We start from the raw sequence: 26,374 nt of genomic DNA on the forward strand, positions 1-26,374 counted from the left end.
AAAGGTTACAAGAAGTAGCAAATGAGATGGGCATTGATATCGTAAAGGTAAAACCCTTACAGAAACCATATTGAGTAGATTTCACTGAAAAGGACATTGAGAATATGAACACCACAGGACGAATAGGTCAAATTAAGGACATAATCATTTTGCTGAGAAAATGGGGAGACGTGGATAAATGGAGAAGCAGGTGGTATAGAAAACGCCATGATGCCTCAGGTAAGACATTTTCAGCCTTTCCTGTAAGAGAAAAAGAGAAGGCAGTGACAGAATGCCCTGTGAGAGAGATTCCAGGAGGAGGATATGTACATGTCCCATGGACGAGACAGGATATTTTGTCTTTTACGAATGATTTCCCGCGACTACGTGAAAAGCCCGTCGAGTGGTACAGGCAGGCAGACAGATTTGTGAAATTGTCTAAAGTATTATGGATTGATTTGAATAGTCTGTTTGACATATTTGTACCAGCAGATCTATGGACAGAGTGCAAACTAATGATTAATTGGCCAACCCAGGAATATCCTAGGGATCCTAAAACAGGAGCTCCAGACCCCGAGGTAATGAAGAAATATGAGCAGGTTATGGTATTTTTGAAAAATAAAGTGCCCCCTAAAGAGACAGATTGGGTAAAAATTGATCGAACACACCAGGAAAGTAAAGAGTCAGTACAGGCATATTACGAGAGGCTAATACTAGCTTTTAAGCAGTTTAGCGGAGATGAGAATCTGAGTGAAAAGGATTTGAGTCATTTTGTATACAGATTTGTATATGGTTTACGTCCAGAAATTGGTGAGATGATTAAACAGCATACGGTAGATTGGCAAAACAAGAAAATAGATGAAGTATTGAGACATGCTAAATACTTCAGTGATGACATTGAAGCAAAACAGCAGAAGCTAAAAGAGAAGGCAATGTGGGCACAGGTAAAGGTAGCGGAGAGACAAGAAGCACAATTAGTGGAACAAGCAGGGTCAAAGCCGAAATATAATACTGGGAAGTATAAAGGGAATATTGAAGAAGCTAAAAAGAAATTTCCGTGTCATAATTGCGGCAGGATAGGGCATTGGAAATCCGAGTGTAAGTTTCCCCCGAGTACTAACAATGAAAATCCATAATTGAACCCACAGGTGCAGCATTAGGTGAGTCGTCAACTGCAGCAACATCAGCAAGTTGTTCCCCCACAGAATCAGGTGCCAAAACCGCCTTTTCCACAGAGCAGAAACACACCGAAGTATAGTAGTGAATTGGGATTCTACAATGAAGAACAGGTAAATAAGCCGCCACGCGCTAGCGCTGTCTCGCAGTATTGGCTGCAACTCGATGAGAGTGACTCAGAATAGTGCTATTAACGGTGCCGAAGAGAGGAAGGAGAGTGCGTACTTGGCGCAACTCTAGAAGTAGACCAGACAGGACCTTTTGTAGATGGGAAGGTTAACGATGAAAATATTACTTTCCTAGTGGATACTGGTGCTACTCGATCAACTGTTAGGTCAGCTGATGTTAAGAATCTTCCTCTCTCGGATGAAACGATCCAAGTAGTTGGTGTGTCCAACAGACAGATTAAAACATATCTTACAGACCCAGTGAAAGTTAGCATGGGGAAATTTTCAGAAATGCACCGCTTTGTGGTGTGTGACACCAGTCCTGTGAATTTATTAGGTAGGGATCTGTTGTGCAAAATTAATTGCACTATATTCTGTACTCCGGATGGAATAGCTTTTGAAACACCAGATGATGATGTATTTTACAAGATGACCATAGCTAACAGAGAAAATGAAGTTACTGAAACATATGCTGTATTCAACCCTGATGAATTACCTAAATAATTGAGACAATCTGTAAAAGCAGAAGTTTGGGATTTCACTGGAGAAGATGTAGGGCTAATGAGAAATGGAGATCCAATCAAAATAACCGTAAAGGAAGGAGTAACATATCCAAATGTTCTGCAATACAAACTGACACCTGAAATAATTGAAGGTGTAACTCCTGTAATAGAGAAAATGATCAGGCAAGGAATTTTAAGAGAAATAATGAGTAGTCCATGTAATTCACCGATAATGGGACTGAAAAAGGCTAATGGGAAATTCAGGATAGTGCAAGATCTGAGAAAGGTGAATAAAATTGTGGTATCATGTTGTCCCATTGTACCAAATCCATCAGTGATTTTATATCAGATTCCACATGATGCAGAATGGTATACAGTGATTGATCTGTGTCATGCTTTCTTTTCCATCCCATTGCATCACGACAGTCAACAAATTTTTGCATTTCGTTTTGGTGAGCGTATTTTGGCATGGTGCCGAATCCCACAGGGGTATACAGAAAGCCCCTCAATATTCAATCAGCTTTTAAAGAAGTCTTTGGAGAGTCTAGAAATGCCCGAAAGCTCTGTATTAGTCCAATACATTGACGACCTTTTGGTGGCGTCAAAAACATGTGAAGCTTGTGAGATAGACACGATAGCCTTGCTGAATCATTTGGCAGATGGAGGACTTAAAGTGTCACCAGCGAAACTACAGTTTTGCAAGAAGGAAGTGCAGTATTTGGGACATAACATTGAGAAATGACTAAGGAAAATAACCATAGACAGAATCAGAATAATAAAAGGAATGAGAGCAACCATGACTCAAAGAGAAGTGAGAATGTTTTTGGGAATGGTTGGCTACTGTCGTCAGTGGATAAGCAACTTTTCCTTGATCGCAAAACCTTTGGTGCAATTAACGAGAAGTGATGTGAAAGATCCCATTGAATTGAATAAAGAGGAATTGGCAGCATTCAGAAAATTGAGAGATGGTTTGTGTGAAGCACCTGCATTGGGTATGCCTGACTATGAGAAAGAATTCGAGTTGTATTGCAGTGAGAGAAATGGATGTGCACTTTCTGTGTTGATCCAGAAGCATGGAAAACTGAGAAGACCAATCGCATATTTTTCATCAATGCTTGATCCAGGAGCTGTAGCTTTACCTGGATGTTTGAAAGCGGTGGCTGCAACATGTCGAAGTTTGGAGCAGAGCGAAGGAATTGTGATGGGATATCCATTGAAAGTGTTTGTACCTCATGATCTAGCGATTCTGTTGACAAGGAGTCGTACTCAGTATATGACACAGAGGGGCATGTTAGACGTTCTTCACATTTTCAATTGAAATTCCATAGAGCATATTATCAAGCCCATTATCGCCGTTTTAGCAGCAGTTTTCGCCTGGCTTGTTAATATGCCCCACAGTCGGCTGACTAAATATGAGAAGGTCATATTGGGTGCAACTAATGTGAGTCTTGCAAGATGTTTGAATGTGAATCCTGCAACTTTGTTGCCTGATGCTGAGATTGTAGAAGTAAGAGATGAAGTAGATCATGATTGTTTGGATGTACTTGATTTTTGTACAAAACCACGACCAGATATAAAAGATGTACCTTTGCCAGAAAGTGATTTTGTGATGTTCGTTGATGGGTCATGTTTGAGAACAGATGAAGGAGTGCTGAGTGCAGCGTATGCAGTATGCACAGTCGCAGCAGTAATAGAAGCATCATATCTGAAAGGAGTGAAATCAGCCCAAGCAGCAGAACTTGTGGCTTTGACTAGAGCATGCAAGATTGGGAGGAGTGTGAGAGTGACTGTGATAACTGACAGCCAGTATGGCTTTGGAGTGGTCCATGACTTCGGCCAACTACAGCTACAAAGAGGTTTCCTGACCTCGAGTGGAACTCCTATTAAGAATGCAGAAGTGGTTGGAAAGTTGCTTGAGGCGATACAGCTGCCTAGACAATTGGCTGTTGTAAAATGTGCTGCTCATAGGCAAGGTGTTGATTATATCGCCACCGGGAACAGGTACGCCAATGACATGGCACAGTATTGTGCACGTAATCTGAATTCGGTCAATCGGGCTAAGGAAAGAGAAATGTCTTCTTGCTCATTGATGTTTACTAACATTGTAGGGACTTGGGAAGAGGTAAGGCAGTTGCAAGAAGAGGCAGGAGATGAGGAAATGAGACAGTGGGTAAATGCAGGATGTGCCCCAAGGGAAAAGGATCATGGGTGGGTCTATCGAGATGGAAGACCAGTTATGCCTGATAGCATGATGTCTACCATGGCACAGATGTATCATGTATCAAAACCAAAGGGGGGATACTGTTCCTATTGCATGGTGCAAATAGTCACCATTGCATCAAGGTGCAAAAAGTCACCTATTGATTAAAAAGGAAAATTGAAAGAAGAAAAGGAAAAGGGAAAGAAATCCTAGGTGAGAGGGACCCACCAGTGAAGTGAAAGGACACATGTAGTCCTCTGTTGCCCTCACACACCCCAAGGAGTGTCATGCTTCATCATCGGGCGTTTGCTCCTCGTGGGGCCGGCGCTGCAATTCCCCACGGGTCCCCCGAAGGGTCTCTTTGTCAGAGATCTTTTAGGACTGCCGGATGGTGCATGCGGGTGTGTGGGGTGGGGGTCTAATGAGGGTCAAGGTAGTGCGTGCATAGTGGTGAGTCGGTGTGTAAAGGGTAAACGTGCAGCAATTGTTGGGATTGTATACCCTTCACAGACTAGACTACTGTGTAAAATCTTGCCCCTGCAGCGCATTATGCCTGGGTGTGAGCAAGGTCGTAGGTCAACATGTTTCGCGCCTTTGTTGCCTTAGTGGTCGTTGGCGCCTCCTCAGGACCAAAACTGTAAGGTGCACGTGAAATAATTAAAATGCCCTCTAAATAAGACAGGGCGGGCAGTGAGCCTGTGTACCTATTAACTGGCTGCATCGGCATGATGTATACGGCTCCTGATCGATGCCTATTAACTGGCTGCATCGGCATGATGTATACGGCTCCTGATCGATGCCCCAATTTAGGAGAGGAAACGCTTCTAGTGGGACCGCTACATATAGGGTAGCCCTGTAGTCACACAGCCACCAAGGGTCCTGCCCAGTGTCAGCACCTATTCGGTCGGGTTCCCACTGCTCAGATGTATCATGGCCAGGGACATATAGGGAGAGATGCCATGATCAGGTCATTTAAGCAGACCTGGTACAATGCAAAATTCAGACTTGTAGCAGAAAGTCTTTGTCAAAGGTGCTTAATATGTCAGCAATACAATCCTGGAAGGAAGACAGTAGTGAGTCTGGGAACAATAGGTCGGGAAGGAGGGCCTTTCAGTCGAATGCAAGTAGATTTCATTGAGATGCCTCCCTGTAACAGACTGAGGTATGTTTTGGTTGTGGTCTGCCTATTCTCTAGGTGGGTGGAAGCATTCCCAACAAGAAGAAATGATGGGTTGACAGTAGCCAAGCTACTGCTGAGACAGTTCATCCCTAAGTTCGGGTTCCCAGTGACAATTGAGTCAGACCGAGGAGGACATTTCCATAATGAGATTGTAGGATTAATTTGTGAAGCATTGAATGTACAACAAAAGCTACATTGTGCCTACCGACCAGAGGCTTCTGGTGTGGTTGAACAGATGAATGGTACTATCAAAAATAGAATAGGGAAAATGTGTTTGGCCACAGGTATGAAATGGCCTGATGTCTTGCCTCTAGTACTCATGACAATTAGGTCAATTCCAGACAGAACTACAGGATTGAGTCCTCATGAAATAATCATGGGACGTGCTATGAGGCATGTGTTTATACCAGTCAATAAGCGGATGACTATAACTGATGACATGGTGTTGGAACACTGTAAAGGCCTGGCTGACGCAGTTCATTCTGTGTTTCATCAGGTTGGAGCAGATGCCACCACACTTGAAAAGAATCCAGCCCATGATCTGAGCCCAGGTGACTGGGTAAGGATAAAGGTCCACAGAAGAAGAAATTGTTTGGTTCCAAGGTGGGGAAAACCACGACGAGTCATTCTGACCACGACCACAGCTGTGAAGTGTGCTGGACTGAAAAACTGGATCCATGCAAGTCATACATTGGAAATTCCGGATCTGGTGGACAGCACAGGAAACTAATATTTTGATGAATCAGAATCAAGTACTGAGTAAGATGACAAAGGGTCAAAGACACGAGAAAACTCTGAAAGGGGGGAAACAAAACCAAGTCCAGCTTTGGTCCCCAGAAGTAGCTCTCTGAGAAGAAGATTGCAGATTTCTGAATCCAGCGATTCTGGAAACGAGCAAGAAGCGCAGGGTTCTAAAAAAGAACACAGAAAGGAAAAAGGGAAGAATACTGAAGAAACAATAAAAGAAATTTGTGAAAAGGAAGTACCAGACGAGAGACTAAGAGAAATTCCACCTGAAATAACAAATTTAAGTGAACAGGGTACAGGTACAGAGAGAGAGGGACAGATTTCTGCGGAAGACCCCCGAGGAGGTGTAGGGAACTGCAACATCCAGTTAGGTGAAGGAACAAGTAGCCAGCAGGAAGATTACGTGTCCGAGATCTGAGGAGGGACAGAAGTAGGGAAAACAAAACAAGTGGTGGAAGAAGAAGTCGTTGAAAAGACAAAGCAAGTTGAGACAGAGTCTGAAGAGAGTGAAAATGAAATACCTGAAGGTCGAGTTCTAAGAAAGAGAGCTTGGAGGAATGAAAAGAATGACAAAGGGAGTAAAGTAAAAAGAGTTGCGAGAGATGATGTTTGGCCCAATAAAATAAGGAAACTGAGATATCGATTGACACGAGTGAATTCACCAAGAGCTGAACAGGTGAATGAAGTGACAAGTCAAGAAAAATCAAAAGAAGACGAAATAACTGAAGACAAAGAGAGTAAAAGAACAAGGAAACCTAACCAGAAGTATAAGTCACCGGAATGGACGTACGTGGCTCTGCCTGAAAAGGGAGAAGAGGCAGATAGTCAAGGAAATCCAGAGGAGGCTGTACTGAAAGTGGTTGAGGATGAAGTAGAATCGGAAATCCTGAGAGTTCTCTTGTCCGACATTGGAGAAGAAGAAACGGAAGTTCAGGAAAGTCTGTATTTGAATGGCGAGAGGAAAGTGAAGAATGATGAGATGCCAAACTGAATAAATCAAGAAAAATATTGATGAAGAGAACAAGATATTGAATCAAAAGATAAGAGACTGGTAGAACCAAATAGGTGTTAGAACCTTAGGTTAGAAAACTAGTTGTGAAGTGAAAGAGGCTAAGTCAAAAGACACAGTCCATTTTAACAAAGATGGCTAACATAAATAGTAGCAAAGGTAGATGTTCATTCATGAAAAGATGGTGTAAAATGTGTTGTTGTTGTACAGGATTATTAATGCTTTTATGGAGCATCCTTGCTCTTGTCATTTCTTTTAAGGTCACTATAGATACATTAGAAGGACATAGTGAGAACAAAACTAATATAGGGAAGATTCCAAAGGTAGTTCCAACTAGAACAGATAATAAATATTTGCATAAAGAAAGGTCAATAACAGATTTTTCTAATAATGTGTTTTCAAAATTATTGTATGAATATGTAAAGACAGTGGATGTACGGGATTGCTACGTATGTATGCAGTTACCTGCATCTGTTTCTGAAGGAGTGACTTATCATCACCTTACGGCAACGTATGGAATAACATGTAGTGTAATAGCTAGTTTATTTTATCAGACAGGGAAATTAGAATATTATTTTTCAGATGTAGATAACATTTTTGCGCAAGTGCCTTCTTATAATACATTAAACAAAGTAAAACCTGCTAGGGTATTAGGTGAATTTTTCTTAGAAACTAAAGAACTAACATTAGAGTGTATTTTTAGTAACAATTTGACATGCAGTTTGAAGAAGGAGGAAAAGACATTCTTAGACATGGTTGAAGAAAGGAGATTGAAAATGCAATGAAAGGCAGCAGAAGGGAAAGTGGAGAAAACAGTGTGGGATATAGAGAAAGAAAAACATTTGAAAGGGGAAGCTAGTCCAACTATAGCTTTAGATTGGCCTCAGAAAGGGAAATTCTGCATCCGAAGGAATCAAACTGTGTATGATAATTATTTCCTAGGTAATAGTGAGTGCCATGATACATATCGAATCATGGGTGGATGGGGATTTAAAGATGGTAAAGATCCAGTCTTTCCTGGATTTTATTTTATTTGTGGGAACAGGGCATATTATCGTTTGCCAGACCATTGGTATGGCACATGTTACGTAGGCCTGGTCTTTCCGAGAAATTTTCATATGGATAGAGGAGAAGATGGTGTACATAGTTTAAGTAATCATTTAGCGAGGAGTAAGAGAGAATCTTGGGCAGAAATTGTAGGTGATATTTTCGAGGCATTGATACCAGCAGTGGGAATAACTCTGAATGCAAACAAAATTAGAAAATGATCAACAGTAGTGGATCGCTTGTCAACAAGCACCGCTGGAGGATTTTTATCGGTAAACACTGAAATGGTTGCCATGCATGCTATGGTAATGCAAAATCGACTTGCCCTTGATATATTATTGGCAAAAGAGTGTAGAGTCTGTGGAATGTTGAAGGTTCAACATTGTTGTACTTACATTCCTGACAAAAGCAAAGATCTGAAAAATTTAATTAAGAATATTACTGAATTGCATGATGAAATTGCACCACTGGCGGTTGAAGGTGTTTGGGAAAAGATTGGAAAGAAAATAGCTGCTATTAAAAATTTCTTAGTAAAGCTTGGTAGTACATTAATAGGCAAAATATTGTTTCCATTAGTATGTGTAATTTTCATATTATTAGTGATTAGATTACGTTGTATGTGCTGTAAAAATAAGAAAAATAAGAAAAGAATAAAAAGAGAAAAATTAAAAAGAAACGACAAGGATCAAGATAGAGATTTGGAAGAGATAACATTAGAAGAATGGAAGGAGAGTATGTATAAAACAGCAAAAAGAGAAGAATTGGGTGAAACTGAATTATGATTAAGAGCAAGAAAACATTCTAAAGATTCCGTAAGACAGAACAACATTTTTGGGTGGTATGGTGATAAAATCACCAAAGGGGGGGTTGCTGGAGCGGGTAGTACAAAAATGTTGTGTACCCACCCCATTTTGCATGTTGTTTTTACTAATTAGATTAATTAATTAATTATAATCGAACTAATGGTTTAGGGTGATGTGGAAAATACTTACCAACCTTACTAATATATGAATTACACGTGGGATTTGCCCCTGCATGGCCTAATTAATACATGAACTAAATTCTGTACGCATATTAATGATAGACAATTAGAATATTGCATGATATATGTAGCTTTTGTGATGTAATTGTGATTTGTGCATTATTCAGTAAGTATAAACCGCACTGAGTGTTGCTTTTGCTAGATAAATACACACACATATGGGTATTAGCGAGGGAATAACATTTAATTAGCCATTTTTATGTATTAATAACGTTTTTGTGTTTCTTTGCTTAAGTTGACCATTTCGAGTGGCCACAAAATGGCTGACTTCTGTATCCGATGAAACCGGCTCCTTTGCACAAGTTTCTGGGTGACGTGCGCATGCGTCACCGCTAGCAACTGTGGCCTGGATCTGACCCCAGATGAACATGTACCTTCCAAGGACAGCCTGGGACATCAGCCAAATATTTTGAACAAAGACTGTTGTGTGAACCGGAACTGACAAGGGTCATAAACCAAAAGACACTTTCGTGAGAAACCAAAAGGATGATCCCTGATTGTCCAATCAGCGAACTCAGATGCCCATACTTTGATGCTTTTTAACATTGATTTTACTATAAATTATGGTAGAATAGAGAGGTAAAAGGGGGTCGTTTTTCCAATTTCCTGATGTTATGCTGACGGAGAGGACGGAGACACTGCAGGACAGCTGTTTCCCTGAATCTTTGACAGACTGATCAGATGCCCAATTTCCTGATGAACTGAACTTTCAAATTTGACAGGCATAGATTGATGAGACTACTGGATTTGACTTAGAAGACGATAATTAGCCAGAATAGGTAAATATGATGGTCAGCTGCTTGAACAACTAATGAATTTACTTGCATTAATTAGATAAAGAATTTATTTGATTCATTACAGAACTGAGTTGGTTTGTTTATTTATGAAAATGTATTAATGCGAAGGGAATAGGGAATTAGATAATCATCTAAACAGCAACTAGCAGATCCACCACCAATATTATGAGAGGAATACTAAAGATGGAATATAGGGCCTAATGAGCAACAGAAGGTGGTGTAGATTTGTCACTCATTAGGGTGAAGTGGTATTTCCTTCTCATACCAGCGTCTGGAAGATAATCGCCTCCCACACGGATTAATGGTGAGTGAATGTTGGTGTTATGGGCCCCACCAGCGAATGTATGGATGATGTGTATATGTGAGATCATTGGTCTGTGATAGAGGGAGGGATTTTGCACTCCACGCTGGAGCACTGGCACCTAACTTCAGTGCCTTATTCTGCACCCACTGCTACTACAGGCTCATGCTCTCTTCATCTGTGGTGGTAAGTGCCCTCCACCCTGACATTTGAGGAGCCATCCTCATCTCTGCATTGGCTCTTTATTTGCAGTAGTGCAAATCTCACTCCACCCGGCTATGCTCCCTGCTAGATAACTCGTCTGGTGCCGACTGGAGTGTGTTTTTTTTTTTTTTAATTCTTTCTCCCCTAAGCATGGGCAAATCCTTGGTTGTGCTCTGCGCCGTCCTGCTGTGCTCCTAGAGCCGACCTGCTCCATCGCTGGTGTTGTCTGATTCACCTTCCAATGTCCCCAGCATTCAGAGAGTTGCTGCTGTCTGAAGCACTCCTCTCCTAGCAGCTCCCATAACAGTTCAACCTGGATCCTTCCATTTTGCTCTCCCCTGTTGTTTGCCCTGGCTCATAATTGTGGCCATTTTGAACAGTTTGACCTGGGGGTAAGGAAAAGCCCTTACAGGAATTTATAGTAGAAATTGAAAGTGGATTTAGTCCAACCTCACACCAAAATAGTGGAATCTGACAAAGGACCTACTAATCCCCTACAGGATTATAAAAGGGACTAGGGACTCCTATTTGTAACCTCACAGTTTACTCATTGGTAGAAAAATTGATCTAGCCCCTACCCAGATGGGAAGACTGGAAAAAATTTAAGCTAGGTCTCCTGGAGCACCTTGTGCATTAAGGAATGACTCAGCAGCACTAGTCCTCTAACATAAAAAAGGTCTCTTCCTACATTACCGGAAGTCTGCTGCTTCAACCTACCTCTTCCCGTGACTGCTACACCCCCTGCTCCGGTGACTCAGCCCCTTCAACATTGTTTTCTATACCTTTTCTCTCCTTTCCCTTGTCTTGATTATTCCCCTCCCCGAGTTCTGTGCCACCTCCTCCTAGTGCTTCTACTCCCCGTCGCTACCCTAGTGGCGCTTTCCTCCTCCCCCCATCATCCTCTCCCTCCTTATTTTTAGGTCTCGCCTACGCAGCGCATAGGAGACCTTTAGCCGCTGTTCAGCTCTTTTTGGAAGCACATAGTCGTGCTTGTGGCGGCATACACCTTGCGGGAGCGCGCAGGGGTGCGCCACAAGCACGAGTATGTGCTTCCAAAAAGAGCAGACTGCGTGCGCACGCTCGCACCACTCCCGAGCTTGTTAATCCAGTCACAAGAAGCTTTAGCGTGGGGTTGCCACGTGTGTTGCTTTGAGGTCCCCCTTACCGCAGAATCACCGCTTGTGGTTTTGCTGCCTTGCATGTCCTTTTGAGTGAAGACTGCGCACGCACACACGCACCACTCACGGGCTTGTTTAAATTATTGCTTGTTGAATTTTGAGGTGACATTTTACGCCATTTCTCACGCTATTCGCATGATCAGTCAGTGGATCGACTACTGAATTGGTTGCCATGGTAAAGCCAGACCAGTATCTCGGTTCAGGCTCAGCTCTTGTGGCTTGTAAACCTCTAATTTAAATGTACTTGTGTTTGCATATTTGTTTTCACTTTTTTACGGTATTTTCATGCGTCGTCTTTCTTCTAAGGCTGGGGATGTGAAATTGGGAACTTAAAATCTGAATCTATATTTGCTCTAGACAGTACGATCAATTGCAACAGTTCAGCAAAAATTAACTTTTTTATGTAAAACAAAAGATATTGCGCCCCCTACTGGATTTAAGGGTATTTCTTTTCTTGATCCTTCCAAAAGGAGAAATTCACAGGTTGCAACTCATGCAAAATGCTTTTACTTCATCCTCCACATACAGTACCTATCTCACCAGCTCACCGGTGAACATTCAAGTCTCTATTTCTGGCAGAATAACTCATCATTTAAGTGGTAGCATACAGGCTGGTGGTGGTTGAAATCCAGTACCAACATAAGCTGCAAGATCACTCCTTCAAATGGGATTGGATGGAAGACGGAGTCTTTTCTGCAAATGCAACACGGCTATGAAACCAGCTCCCTCTTGAGTTACCCAGAGAAGCCGGTTTATAGCAATACAGGGAAAGTCTAAAAAGTGGGTATTTCCTGCAGCATCAGCATGATGTGTTGTCTCACCCGCCGGAGGTTCTATGACAAGTGTAGAGTAGCCTATGGGCGAAAGCAGCGCTCTATAAAACCCCATACTTTCTAAAGAGTAAAATTCCCCCGAAAGAAACTGATTGGGTAAAGATAGATAGAACAACTCAAGAAAAGAATGAGTCCGTACACGTCTACTACGAGCGTCTTTTACAGGTGTTCAAACAGTATAGTGGATTTGAAAGTTTGGAAAATAAGGACAAGACTCAATTTGGGTATCGATTCGTGAGGGGGCTGAGATTGGATATATCTCAAATGATTAAGTAGCACATGCTGTGCTGGCAATCAAAGCCCACTGACAAAATTTTAAAATATGCAAAATATTGTGGGGACGAAATTGATAATAATACAAAAGGTTTGGAAGAAAAGGTAATGTGGGCACAAGTGAAATTAGCTGAACAGCAAGAGCTCCAATTAAATAAACAGTCAGAAAATCAAGGAAGAGCACAAGGTCAAAGTGACAATAATGGGGGAAAGCCACGGGGAAGATTAAATCTGGAAGAGGCAAAGAAGAAATTTCCCTGTCACGGGTGCTGGAAGTTGGGACATCGGAAGAACGAGTGTAAATCTATACAAATTAATAATGCCCTGAATCAAAATTTAAATCCACAGATGCAGAATGAGGTGTTAATGAGTCATCAGCAACAGGGTATAGATCTTCAGAGTTAAGTGCCACCTGCCCCTAAATCAAATTTTGTGAGTCAAGGCAAGTACAGTGTGGACGCCGGATTTCCAGAAGGAAGTGGTAAGAAAATCCTTGTAACATCACAGTTTCTTTTGCAGGACCCACTGATTGATTATGATCAGGAATGACGGTGCCCGAGGGGGGAGGAAGGGGAGTGCGTGCTTGACGCATTCCTACCGGTAGATCAGACAGGTCCTTATATAGAGGGTAAAGTAAAGGGAAATGATATCACCTTCTTGCTGGATACTGGTGCTACCAGGTCTACTGTGAGAACAGCAGACATTCCTAACCTGCCCCTCTCAGGAGAGAATATACAAATTGTAGGTGTTTCAAACAAATGGATTAGCCCTCCCATCACAGAACCCATGGAGGTGCAAATTGGTAATTTTAAAGAAATGCATAAGTTTGTGGTCTGTGACTCAAGCCCTGTAAACTTGCTTGGGACCTGTTGTGCAAAATTAATTGCACGATTTTGCACACCGGATGGTGTTGCAATACAAACCCCAGATGAAGATGGAGTTTACAAGTTCATGTTAGCTAAACAGGGAACAGAAGTAAATGAATTATATTCGATGATGATGCAAAATGAAGTACCTGCAGAAGTCAAACTGACTGTAAATGCAGAAGTATGGGATTTTACTGGAAAAGAAATAGGATTAATGGCAAATGTAGATCCTGTAAAAGTGACTGTGAAAGAAGGTGCTGTTTACCCGAATACCCGACAATACAAAATGAGTCCAGAAATAAAAGCAGGTGTCGCAGCAGAGCTAGAGCTAGAGCGATTGGTCGAACAAGGAAGAAATAATGAGTAGCCCTTGTAATTCACCCATAATTGGTATTAAGAAACCTAATGGGAAATATAGGGTGGTCCAAGACCTCAGGAAAATTAACAATATTGTTGTACCATGCAGCCCAGTAGTGCCTAATCCAGCTGTGATTCTTTATCAGATACCATGGAAAGCAGAAAGGTTCACAGTGATTGATTTATGTCATGCATTCTTTTCTATTCCATTAATTCCAGATGGCAAATTTTTATTTTTGTTCAAATTTGAAGAGCATGTTTATGTCTGGAATCGTGTGCCTCAAGGGTACACAGAAAGGCCTTCAATCTTTAATCATATTCTCAAAAGAAGCCTTGAATCTCTTTTATTGCCCCAAAAGTCAGTCCTGGTGCAGTATATTGATGACCTATTGGTGGCATCAAACACCCGAGATGACTGTATCACTGATTCAATTGCATTGTTAAATCATTTGGCAAAGGGTGGACAAAAAGTGTCCCCTGAAAAACTTCAGTTTTGTAAAAATTCAGTTAAATACTTGGGACATCAAATAGAAAGAGGAGTTAGAAGGGTGACCTGTGAAAGAATCAGAATAATAAGACAAACGCAGTTGCTATGAACCCAAAAAGAAATAAGAATGTTCCTTGGAGTTGTAGCGTATTGTAGACAGTGGATTGTAGGATTTGCTTTACTGGCCAAACCCCTGATACAAATGACTAGAAAAAGAGAAAACGATCCTATAGAATGGGACGATGAAAGTATAGGAGCTATTAGAAAATTGCAGGAGTACCTGTGTGAAGCACCTGCTTTAGGCATGCCCGACTATTCAAAAGAATTTGCATTATTCTGCTATGAGCGGGGTAATTGTGCACTTTCAGTACTAACTCAAAGACACGGATTGATGAGAAGGCCAGTGGCATATTTTTCTGCTACCTTGGATCCTGTGGCCTGCGCATTATCAGGTTGCCTGAAAGCTGTTGCTGCAACTTGCGTACGCATAGAGCAGAGTGAGTCAATTGTGATGGGACACCCTGTCAAGGTGTATGTTCCTCATGCAGTCGTGATTTTACTGACCAGGACCCCAACACAGTATCTTACTCCCAGTAGACTGACAAAATATGAAAGAATTATTTTGGGAGCTGAAAATGTGACAATAGTGAGGTGTACCGTTCTTAATCCATCCTTGATCTTTACGAAGAAGAAGTGAGAGATGAGGTTGAGCATGAATGTCCTGATGTGACTGAACTTAGCACCAAACCCACGTCCTGACATTCAAGAGGAACCTTTGAAAAATGCAGAACATGAGCTTTTTGTAGATGGCTCATACATGAAGTCAAATCTGCGCAAGTTGCTGAATTGATCGCCTTAATTAAGGCATGCAAAATTGGGAAAAATTGGAGAGTAACCATATTTACTGACAGTCAATATGGTTATGGGGTTGTGCATGATTTTGGCCAACTGTGGATGCAGAGGGATTTCCTGACTTCTTCAGGGAATCCTATTAAAAATGGAATTTTTGTGGAAGAATTACTGGAGGCAATTCAATTACCAAAAGAGGTGGCCGTGGTTAAGTGTGCTGCTCACCAATCAGGAAATGACTATGTGACAGCCGGTAACCGATATGCTGACCAGGTTGCCCAACATTGGGCAAGGCATACGATTGACTTAAACAAGAAAATCGAAACTTGTGGAATCAGCTGCCAACTTATGCTACTTGCAGGAGTGGGAACCTGGGAGGAGGTGAAAGATCTACAGGATGCAGTAGACGTGAGAGAAAAGGAACAGTGGGTGAAAATAGGATGTCAAAGAAGGGCAGAAGATGGTGTGTGGGTTTGTTATGATGGCAGACCAGTCATGCCAGACAGTATGCTTGCGCCAATGGCTAGAATGTACCATGGAGACACACATGTGGGCAGGGATGCAATGATTCGACTTTTCAGACAAGATTGGTTTAAAGCAAAGTTCAGGAATGTAGCAGAGAGCCTTTGCCAGAGATGTTTAATATGTCAACAAATGAACCCTGGCAGGAAAACTGTGGTCGGCATGGGAAAGATTGGAAAGGCAGAAGGTCCTTTTGTGAGACTCCAATTAGATTTCATTCAACTGCCTGCTTGTTGAGGGCTGAAATATGTGCTCGTCATAGTTTGTTTATTTTCAAAGTGGGTGGAGGCATACCTGACCCGAAGAAATGACAGCTTGACAGTGGCCAGACTTTTATTAAGAGAACTCATTCCTAGATTTGGTTTTCCAGTAATGATTGAATCAGATAGAGGGTCTCATTTTAATAATGAAATAATTTGACTAATCTGCGAAGTGTTCAAAGTTGAACAAAAAATTGCACTTCACTTACCGTCCAGAGGCTTCTGGAGTGGTAGAAAAATTGAATGGCACAATCAAGTCAAGACTCGGAAAGGTGTGTGCATCCACTCCACTGAAATGGCCTGATGCTTTGCCTCTTGTTCTGATGGGACTCAGAAGTATTCCAGACAGAAACACTGGATTGAGTCCTCATGAAAAACTCATGGGAAGAGCAATGAGACAAGCATGCGTACCAGGACAAAAGCTATTGAATATAACTGATGACTTGGTTTTGGAGTATTGCAAAGAGTTGTCTGACAGAGTGCGTTCTATCTCTCATCAGGTTGGGGAAGACTCTTCCAACAGACAGCTGAGCCACTCGCATGATTTGAATCCTGGTGACTGGATAATTGTGAAGAATCACACTCGAGAATCGTGCCTGGCACCAAGGTGGGATAGACCGCATCAAGTTATATTGACTACCTCAACTGCTGTAAAGTATGCAGGGTTGCCTAATTGGATTCATGCAAGCCATATGTTGTAATGTACTAATTACTCAATGCACTCTCCCTACAGAAGTTCTCTGCCTTGCTGCTCAGCCTATGATGAGGTCATAGAGAATGTTGAGTGTGTTTGTATTGGAAGGGAGAATCAGTTGGTGTGGAAGAGCTGAGCAGCGAGGAGGCTGCTCCTGGTTGGGCACTTTAAAGGATCTGTCTAACATCTTGTAAGCTGTAACCAAGAAGTGATCTTATGAATAAAGCTGTGATCCTGTTCTACATCACTCAGCCTACGTACATTGCTTCCTTACAACACTGGCGACAATCTGGAAGAACCTTACGTGTGGAGTAAGCAAGACCAAAGGAACTAAAGACTTTAAGGACTCTAAGGTATGAACATTTATTTTATGAGTGAAGCAAACTGGCACCCCCACCCAAGCCCCACCAGTGACCCTATCATCGGTCGCCCACAACTAAAGGTGCCAGTTCCTACTGCATTGTCCCTGTATTGGCCTGAGTGACTTGCTGTCACTTGAAGGACTTCTGCCCCTTGAACTGTCTATCCAGCAACTAGTTTCACAGAGGCGCAGCAGGTTTTCACATCCTGCTATGATTTCCCTGCCTTCTTTGGACCTTTAACCTGCGCAAGAAGTGTCTTGGCCAGACAGCAAGTTTTGTCTGTATCTACTGTGGGACTGGACTAGTGTGTTCTTGCTACAGTGTGGGCAGTATTTCATTCCTGCGAGCACCTTGTGTGTCTGTTCTCAGGAAAGTACTTCGTGTGCAAGCAGTAACAATTTTACTGGAGGCACACTGAATTCCCCGGTGTTCATCTACGTTTCTCTTTCCCACCCATGTTGTATGGATTTGTTTGCTGTGTCACTTTGCTGGGAGGATCTGTAGCACATAAGAGAAGTGTCATGGTATTGTGTGCCACCTGTCTTGGATTGTATGAAGTTTAACTTTGGAAGTGAGCTCACACAAGGATATTTCATTTTGTGACTTGTTTGATCTTGTGCACAATTCTGTTTGCACTGGCTAACTTTCGTCATTTGCACTTCACCGCTAAGTATACAGTATACTACTAAAGGAGCTGTTGGAGACATCGATTTTTTTTTTAGCTGAAATCTGAACAAACTCAGGCTATTGACAGTGTAACTGATCTTCTGCAATTTAAAAAAAAAGAAAATATGCTGCGTGTGATTCTTTACACATAATCCTACCTGCTGTCCCTCGAGCTGTGCTGTGATGCCTTCGTGGGATTCTTATGTAATGGCATCGTAATCCAAACAGCCTGTGACTGCGTGGGGATGCTTTCTGAGCTTTCATGTGCTGGGAGCCATCCAGGGCCCACGTCAATCAGCGTGCCGACATTTTAGGATCTAGCCGTTTCAAGCATGCATTTCACTCGCGTTGCCAACCATGTCTTGCACGTTTTTCCAACCACGTTTTTTTGTTGTTGTCTTGTCTGCCGGAATAAAGTATGAACAAAACCAGATGGAGTCTGGGGACAATGCAGTACGATTGTGCCGCGGTGATCTTCATTTCTTTTGTTTTTCCCCTTGGTTTGTGTGTTTATTGTGGTTTTTGGAGAAATAACAGTTTCTCTAAAATTACTGTTACTCTTCTGGTGAATGTGTTTGACTATTTTTCTGTTCACCAAGTTCACGCTGTGCATCCCCAAGCAGAAGGGGTTGGTTTTAAATGTAAATGTCTTGTATGGGGTGCTTCATTTTTCAGTATTTCTTTATATGATGCTTTATGGTGTTGTATATCTCAACTTGCAAAATGTTTTCTTTTAGTATGAGGCTGGTTTTGGAGGGTTGCCTTTTGAGTATGTACTTGGACTGTGCGTTACGGATGCGCACGTGAGAAGAATTCTTCTTACAAAGCTTCTCTGTTTTACTGGTTTTAGTGATACCCTGTTTATGGTTGTTGCCTCATGTGAGGTGCTTGGACTGTGCGTTGCGGGTGCACACGTGGGAAGTCTATCTCTCGTGTAGCTTCTTTGACTTAATGGTTTTGGTGATACCCAGTATGTGGTTGTTGCCTCATGGGTGGTGTTTGGACTGTGCATTTTAGCTGAGCACGTTGGGTTTAAGGATACCCATATTGAGATTCAACAGTGTTTCAAGAGTGTTTTGTATTATATTTACCTTGTTTTAGTATGGGTAGAATCTTATTCCTCTTCTTTGAGGTAGACCTGTCCTGTTATTAATATGTGCAGTTGAGGGTTGTAGATCCCTGTTCTGCCGCAGTTTTGTGCCTTAGTTTGTGGCGCAATGGGTACTCTGAGGTGTGACGGTATTGTACCCGCAGTTTGAGGTGTGTGTTATGGTGGATAGCATCCACTGTTTTTAAGTTTTTAAGAATGTATTTCTTTAACTTGCATTCTTTGTTGTTTATGATCATTATAAGAGGGAGATGTGTATAGTAATTTTGTTGTTTTATACATCCTCCTTTACACTCATTTGTATGTTTCACAATCCCCATGCATTTGATTGTTATGATCATTATAGTAGGGGGTGATGTATAACTATTTTGTTGTCAATGCATCCTCCTTTGCTGAGATGTGTGTTTTATCACCTTCACACAATTTGAATGTTTTTACTATAAGGGGGGAGATGTGTTGTAATGTACTAATTACTCAATTCAGTCTCCCTACAGAAGTTCTCTGCCTTGCTGCTCAGCCTATGATGAGGTCATATAGAATGCTGAGTGTGTTTTAATTGGAAGAGAGAATCAGTTGGTGTGGAAGGGCTGAGCAGCGAGGAGGCTGCTCCTGGTGGGGCACTTTAAGGGATCTGTTTAACATCTTGTAAGCTGTAACCAAGAAGTGATCTTATGAATAAAGCTGTGATCCTATTCTATATCACTTGGCCTACGTATCATTCTTCTTTACAACACCATACTAAAAGGGTACCAGCTCCTGAAGAAGAAGAGTTACAACTGAAACCAGAAATTGATGATGCTGAAGGTTGTGCAGCTGAAGAACGTCCTATAGAAGATCCTGAAGTAGCTGCCCAAGATCAACCGAGCACTTATCAGGACGACTGGATCCCAGTGGTGGACATACCTGAAGTACTATAAGAACTAGAAGTCAAACACAGTTAGACAGGAGAAGAGTGAGGACCAGTCAGGTATAGAAGAAGTCGCTCAGGAAAGTAGGGAAACAGCTGTTAGGGAGCCTGAGCAGGAACAGCTAAGGAGAGAACAATATACTCAGACAGAAGAAACTCAAAGCCCCATTCCAGAGTCTGAGGAGGGACAGTTAGGACTTAGAGAAAACGTTCAGGCAGAAGAAGGTAAAAAGGTAATAAGACTTGAACAGGACCAGATAGGCATAGAAACGCAAGTTCAGGATACAGAAGAAAAACCAGACATCACTAATCCTGAACAGGGTCAGATTAAGTTAGATGAACCCATCCCGGCAGAACAGGCCGAAATAATAAGCCCTGGACACGGTCAGATAGAGAGGAAATCTGAAGATGAAGCTGATCAAGTTGTGCCAAAGTCTAAAGAAATTAAGAGGAGTCTTGAAGAACCTGGCAGTGCAGTGAAGTTTAAGAAAAGTCGAAAAGGTGATAATTGGCTAAGAATTATCAAGAGACTGAGATATCGACTTAAGACAATCAATGAAGAACCTGATCAAGTAAATGAGGTGACTAGTCAATCTGGACCTTCCAAGGTAATACCAAAGCGAAGGAGTCAAAGATTAAAGACATTGAATAACAAGGTCAAGGGTCCTGAATGGACATATGTTATTCTTGAAGACTTTGAAAACCTTGACTTAAATGAAGAAAGTGATGAAGAGCTGACTGTTGAACAAATTGAGGAAGAAGTGAGACCGACTTGAAAGAGAGAAGACACTTAAGGTGTTATCTCATACCAGGTTCTGAATTTAAAAAAGAGACAAATCTTCTTGGCCAAAATGTCTGATGATAAAGTTACTGGAAACCCAAAACAAAGCTGTATAAAGAAGTGATGTAAAATCTGTATATGTAGTTTCATATTAGTCCTTGCGATATGGATAGTATTAGCAATAGCTATTCCCTACCTGATGGTTACTGACAAACAAAATAGTACTAAAACTCATGCACAAGTTGCAAACATAAAAGGAGATTGAGTAGACCTAGAAACACCAGATTAGCTAGATTTACACCACACTGTAGATAAAAATAAAACTGATTTAAATGTATTTGCAAATCTCTTAGTACATTATGTAGAAACTATGGAAGTTTGTGATTGCTACGTTTGTATGAAATTGCCAAGCTCAGTAGCTGAAGGGGTAACTTATCAACATTTACCCTTGACTTATGGAATTTCATGTAGTGTACTAGCTAGTTTATTCTATAGAACTGGAAAACTGCAGTAGTATTATTAGAATGTAGATGTAATATTTTCAGAAGTTCCTATGCGAAAGAGCATGAACCCTGTCCTTAATACTAGAGACTCACATTTCATGGGTGAATATTTCCTAACAATGAAAACAATAGATATAGCTGATGCACATAAATGCAACTTAACCTGTAAATTGCATGAAGAAGAAAATATATTTTTTAATTTAGTAGAAAACAGGAGACAGGATTTCCAAAGAAGGGCCTCTGAACCGAAACCTCAGATACCTAAAGGGGCTAAAAGGGAAGACCTTTTAGTAACTGGCAAGACTCATGCTGTTATGTCCCTGGACTTTGAAAAGAAAGGGAAAATCTGTCTCCATAGACTTAAAACAGAATATAACAATGTATTTATAGGTTCCAGTGAATGTGAACATATCTTCTTAGTAATTGGGGGTTGGGGACTAAAAGGAGGAACTGATCCAGTATTCCATGGAATTTATTATATTTGTGGAAACAAAGCCTATTTTAGGTTGCCTGATCACTGGTACAGAAGTTGATATTTCAGAATAGTCTATCATGTTAAAAGAATCACTGGAAACAATAATGGCAGTAGTGGGCTAACTAGATATAAAAGAGCTAGTTTTTCTGAAATAGTAGGTGATAAATTCGGTGCATTGATACCTTCAGTGGGGCTTTTGCTAAATTGTCAAAAAATCTGTCAATTGTTAACAGTGGTTGATCAATTATCTACTGACACTGCTGGAGGATTTTTACTGATCAATACAGAATTAGTTGCTGTCAGATCTATGGTTTTGCAAAATTGACTTGTCCTTGATATTGTAATGGCAAAAGAGGGTGGAGTCTGTAAAATGTTGAAAGTGCAACATTGTTGCACGTATATACCTGACAAGAGTGTAGAAATTGGAAGACATATTAAAAATATTACTCACTTGGAAGAGGAACTGAAACTACTGGTGGTTGACAGTGTATGGAAGAATATAGCAAATAGTTTTTCCACCATTAGTAGTTGGCTTTCTAATATAGGTAAAGGTATCTTAGGTCAAATATTATTGCCAATCATGGGCATAACTTTGCTAATTTTGATGATAATGTGTTGTCGCAAATGCAGTGGGAAAAGAAAAAGGTACGACGTGAATGAAAAAGGTAGGAAAAGAAAATTAGAAGAAATATGACTTTAAGAATTGAATGGAAATATCTATAAAAGAATGAAAGGATCACAATTTAAGAAAGATAAAGGAAGGAATAAAAGATTTGAAGACATTGAAATGGCACAATGCTAAAGTTGGCATCTGATTTAATAGAATTTAGTGATGGCATAAAATGCCATCAGAGAGGGGATTGATGGAGCAAGGTTTCGCATAAAGAGAAACTTGCTTGTATGCAATTCTCTCAAATAACCTGTAACATTATAATTAACCCGTCTGTGAGCACTAACAGTGCACCACAATTTACATTTGTATCTAGGGGAAGCTTTCTTATGTGCTTGCACTAATGAATAACCCGAGTGTCTTAAAATGGCCGCTAAAACGCGACAACTCTTCTGCGCATGCGTCTACTACATCTACGTAGTGTGACGGTATTGTACCCGCAGTTTGAGGTGTGTGTTATGGTGGATAGCATCCACTGTTTTTAAGTTTTTAAGAATGTATTTCTTTAACTTGCATTCTTTGTTGTTTATGATCATTATAAGAGGGAGATGTGTATAGTAATTTTGTTGTTTTATACATCCTCCTTTACACTCATTTGTAACCTATGTACATACTACTAAACTATTAATGCAAAAGATTTATTAAGTAAATGGGGTTAGAGTAGAAGTAAGTGGTATACAGTGAATTCATTTATATTTGTGTTCTAACATGTTCTTTTCTGACTTTATTAATAGTTCGTATTTGGGCCTTGGAGGGTGACCACGTCTCTGTTCCCTTGTGGTTTCTACACATGCGCAAACAACTGCTTGTCCTGGAACAAGTGATGTAAATTGACTGACTGCCAAACCCTAAGCCCAGCAAGGACATGAGAAACCCAACTCTTGACCCTACGAGAGGAAGAAGGAGCAACAATGTATAAAGACTTTTTGATCCAAACATGAAATGCTTGTGGGAATAAAGCTTGTGGGTATTACAATTAAGGGGTGGAGAGTTAGACAATAGACTAAAGAAAAATATTGCACTTAGTATGGTGTGATGTCCTCACCCCACTGCTTGGCCCAATCAAATTGCGGGTGAACATGGAATTGAAACATTTGGGGGTGGATCATACACTTGAATTTCGTATAACAGAGGTAAGATTTAGTTAGTTAGACACACTTGATGCTGATGCTATGCTGAGATGCTGCCCGATTTTGCTGCAATCTGATTGAAGAATCCAACACTAGGGAAAATTTGCGGAAGAACCGAGGAGGCACATCTGGAAAGGGGTCTGGACTCGCCCAAGCTGGAGAGAGTAGCACCAGAGAGTGGTGTAACGCTGGTGTTACACTAGAAGAGGTCACCTTCCCTGTCCTGAGCTGATACGGAATCTTTGACACTCTGATGTCGGGGTCCTCACACCATTTCTAGGTAAATATAATTGTAGGATAAATGCTCCGTACTTGCTCTCTGTCCTTTCTCTCCTCAGGTACTGTCATTGCAAGAATTTATTAATGCAAATTGATTATGGGCTAACTGTACTATTTCCTGATGGAGAATTCTGGTATATTCATGTGTATTTGATTCAACTCACAAAATTATTAATTCAGATAAACTTTTAAAACTCCTTCTGAGTCTGTGGTTCTTTAAAATAAAAGTTAAATGCATTATTGATCTTTTCGACAAGTGCATTTACTCAGGAGAGAGGAATGGTAAGAATACTGGTGTAAAGGTTTCCTAGGGTAAAACAAAATTGATGACCAGTGGATATTTACTAGCTCATTGAGTGTATGAATGTATATGGGCCCAAATGAGTGTAGTGTGTATGAATGTGTAGAGCTGGTAAACTTCGCTGCCTCAACATTACCCTCAACACACCAGCCTTAACTATGGCAAGCACACTCCTTTTCCCCTCTGCACCATCCTGGAATTCCAAAGTAACCTCCCCCCCACCAGGCTTGCCACACCATTATTTAATCTATCTTTACAACAGCCTGATCTCCCAGTTAATTCTGCAAATTTTCCTCCTTATTCCCTCCCTTTTATTCCACCCTACCCACTCTCCCCCTCTTCCTGTATCCTGAATTCTGCACAAACCCCTTTCATCTCTCTTCACCCTCCCATCTCTCCAGTACTGCCGCTCAACCAACTATCCTCCCATGGCAATCTCTTCCTGTTCCCTCCCCCTAGCCTAGTAGAACCATACTCTCTCTTCAACTACCCTCAAGGCCAATCCTCCCCACACTGCTTGTTGCCAGTCCCCTTGCATGAATATAGCCCTTTAAATTGCACGTGTTTACAACTAATGCGATTACAACGCGGTCGTTACAACAACCACGTTGTTACATTGCAGTACCATTACACTGCAAATCATTACAGCGACTTGCTCTAGGGGGCGCGCTGGACTTAGGAATAGTATAATTTACTACTCCAACTCCAGTGCAGGCAACAATAGGGAAGGTGGTGGAATAGTGAATTATACTATACCTTAGTTTAGAGCGCCCCCTAGACCAAGTCGTTGTAACAACTTGGGTTGTAATGGTACTGCGATGTAACAACATGGACATTATAACAACCGTGTTGTAATCGCATGCGTTGTAACGCCCAGGTAATTGTCTTTCCACCTCAGATGCACCAATAACTTCTACCAACCACCCACTACCTCCACCTTTTACTCCTGCACCCTAATACTCCCTCCTCACCCCCTCTTCTCCTTGCCCTCCCTTGCTAATTGCACTCCCTCTGGAACCTATCGAGCCACCTAACTTTCCATGTTCAGCCCTACTCTCCTTAGAAAACAAACTAGGATTTCTCATCTCCTCTATCTCCCAGCTTGAAGCTACCATCTCACTCCTAAGTGCTTTATATCCACCTTTCCCAACAACCCAATCCTCGGAGGCGTAACAAAGGCCCCCGCAGCACCCGCGGTGGTAGGGGGGCCAAGCTCCAGGGGGACCTCTCAGCGCAGCACCTCAGCCGGAGAACTCCTGATAGGAGTCTGTAGGGGCCCCCTCAAATTTCGTTACACCACTGCCAATCCCCCTGGCAAGTACTCCCTTCCCCAAACACCCGTACCCTGCTCCTTTGCCCCAAAAAGCCACAAACAATCTATCCCCTTCAGACATCCTTAATTATTGGATAGTTACAAGACTTCTAACGCCATCCCCCTCCCCCTCTCCTCTCCTGTTAAATCTAATCTTTGCACTATTCCAACCGTCTCCTCTGCCCGAACTAAACATCAGCCTTATTCTACCCTGGAACCCTCATTCAGGAATATCCTCATTCAGGAATATTCTCACTATCACCCCTAAAAGCCCTAATGCCCCTTCACCAAAACAGTCTTGACAGAGTTGCACTGTTTGCTCCACAACTGCAGATCTGCAGTCAAACACAAGCTGGAAATTTCAGACACCATCAATCTTCACAATCTTGACATACTTTTCCTCACTGAGACCTGGTTCAATGACACCTCTCATACTATTTTTGATCTTCTGCTACTCACCGACTATTCCAGCTTTAGAAATGACAGAGCATATAAAGCTGGGGGAGGTGTCGCAGTCATCTTCAGAAACTCTCTACAATGCAAGGTTTTTCCCAACTGCTCCTTCCTTACATTCAAATGAATTTCTCTGGAGCTTCAAGTGCAACTCTGCTCCCCTTTCAGATTTCATGCCAATTTTCACCTGTCTGGTGACTGCTCTTTCTTCTTGGAGGAATTCACCAACTTCTCCAGCGACCAATACTCTCAAAGTGGCAGTTAATTTTTCTGGGAGGCTTTAATCTTCACTGGGGCTCTTTGAAAGACTCAGCTGCCAATAGGCTTGCCACTTTTCTCTCAGTAAATAATCTTACCCTACCCAACACTGCACGCAACCAACACACTCTAAGGGCTCAATTCTTGACCTTGTTATATCCAAAACAGATATCCTAACTATTGCTCACCCTATTCAATTAGATTGGTCTGACCACTTCCTCATCCCCTTTTCTCTGTACCTATCTCACTCTTAACTCTTGGCCAACCTAAAAGGACTACTACCTTGTTCCGTAACACCAAAAACATTGAACTTGACATTCTTTGCGATTCTACTATGCTATCACTTCCAATGTTAGACCCTAATTCTGATGTCAACGATCGTACCTACCAATGCCTCTCCAGTCTTGCAGTCGAAACTGATAATGTTGCTCCACATCAAAGCAAAAAGAAAAGGCCTATTCGTTCTGCACCATGGTACAATAAAAACCCTTTATGAAG

This window comes from Triturus cristatus, chromosome 2_1, assembly GCF_964204655.1.
Source record: "Triturus cristatus chromosome 2_1, aTriCri1.1, whole genome shotgun sequence".
Classification (NCBI taxonomy): domain Eukaryota; kingdom Metazoa; phylum Chordata; class Amphibia; order Caudata; family Salamandridae; genus Triturus; species Triturus cristatus.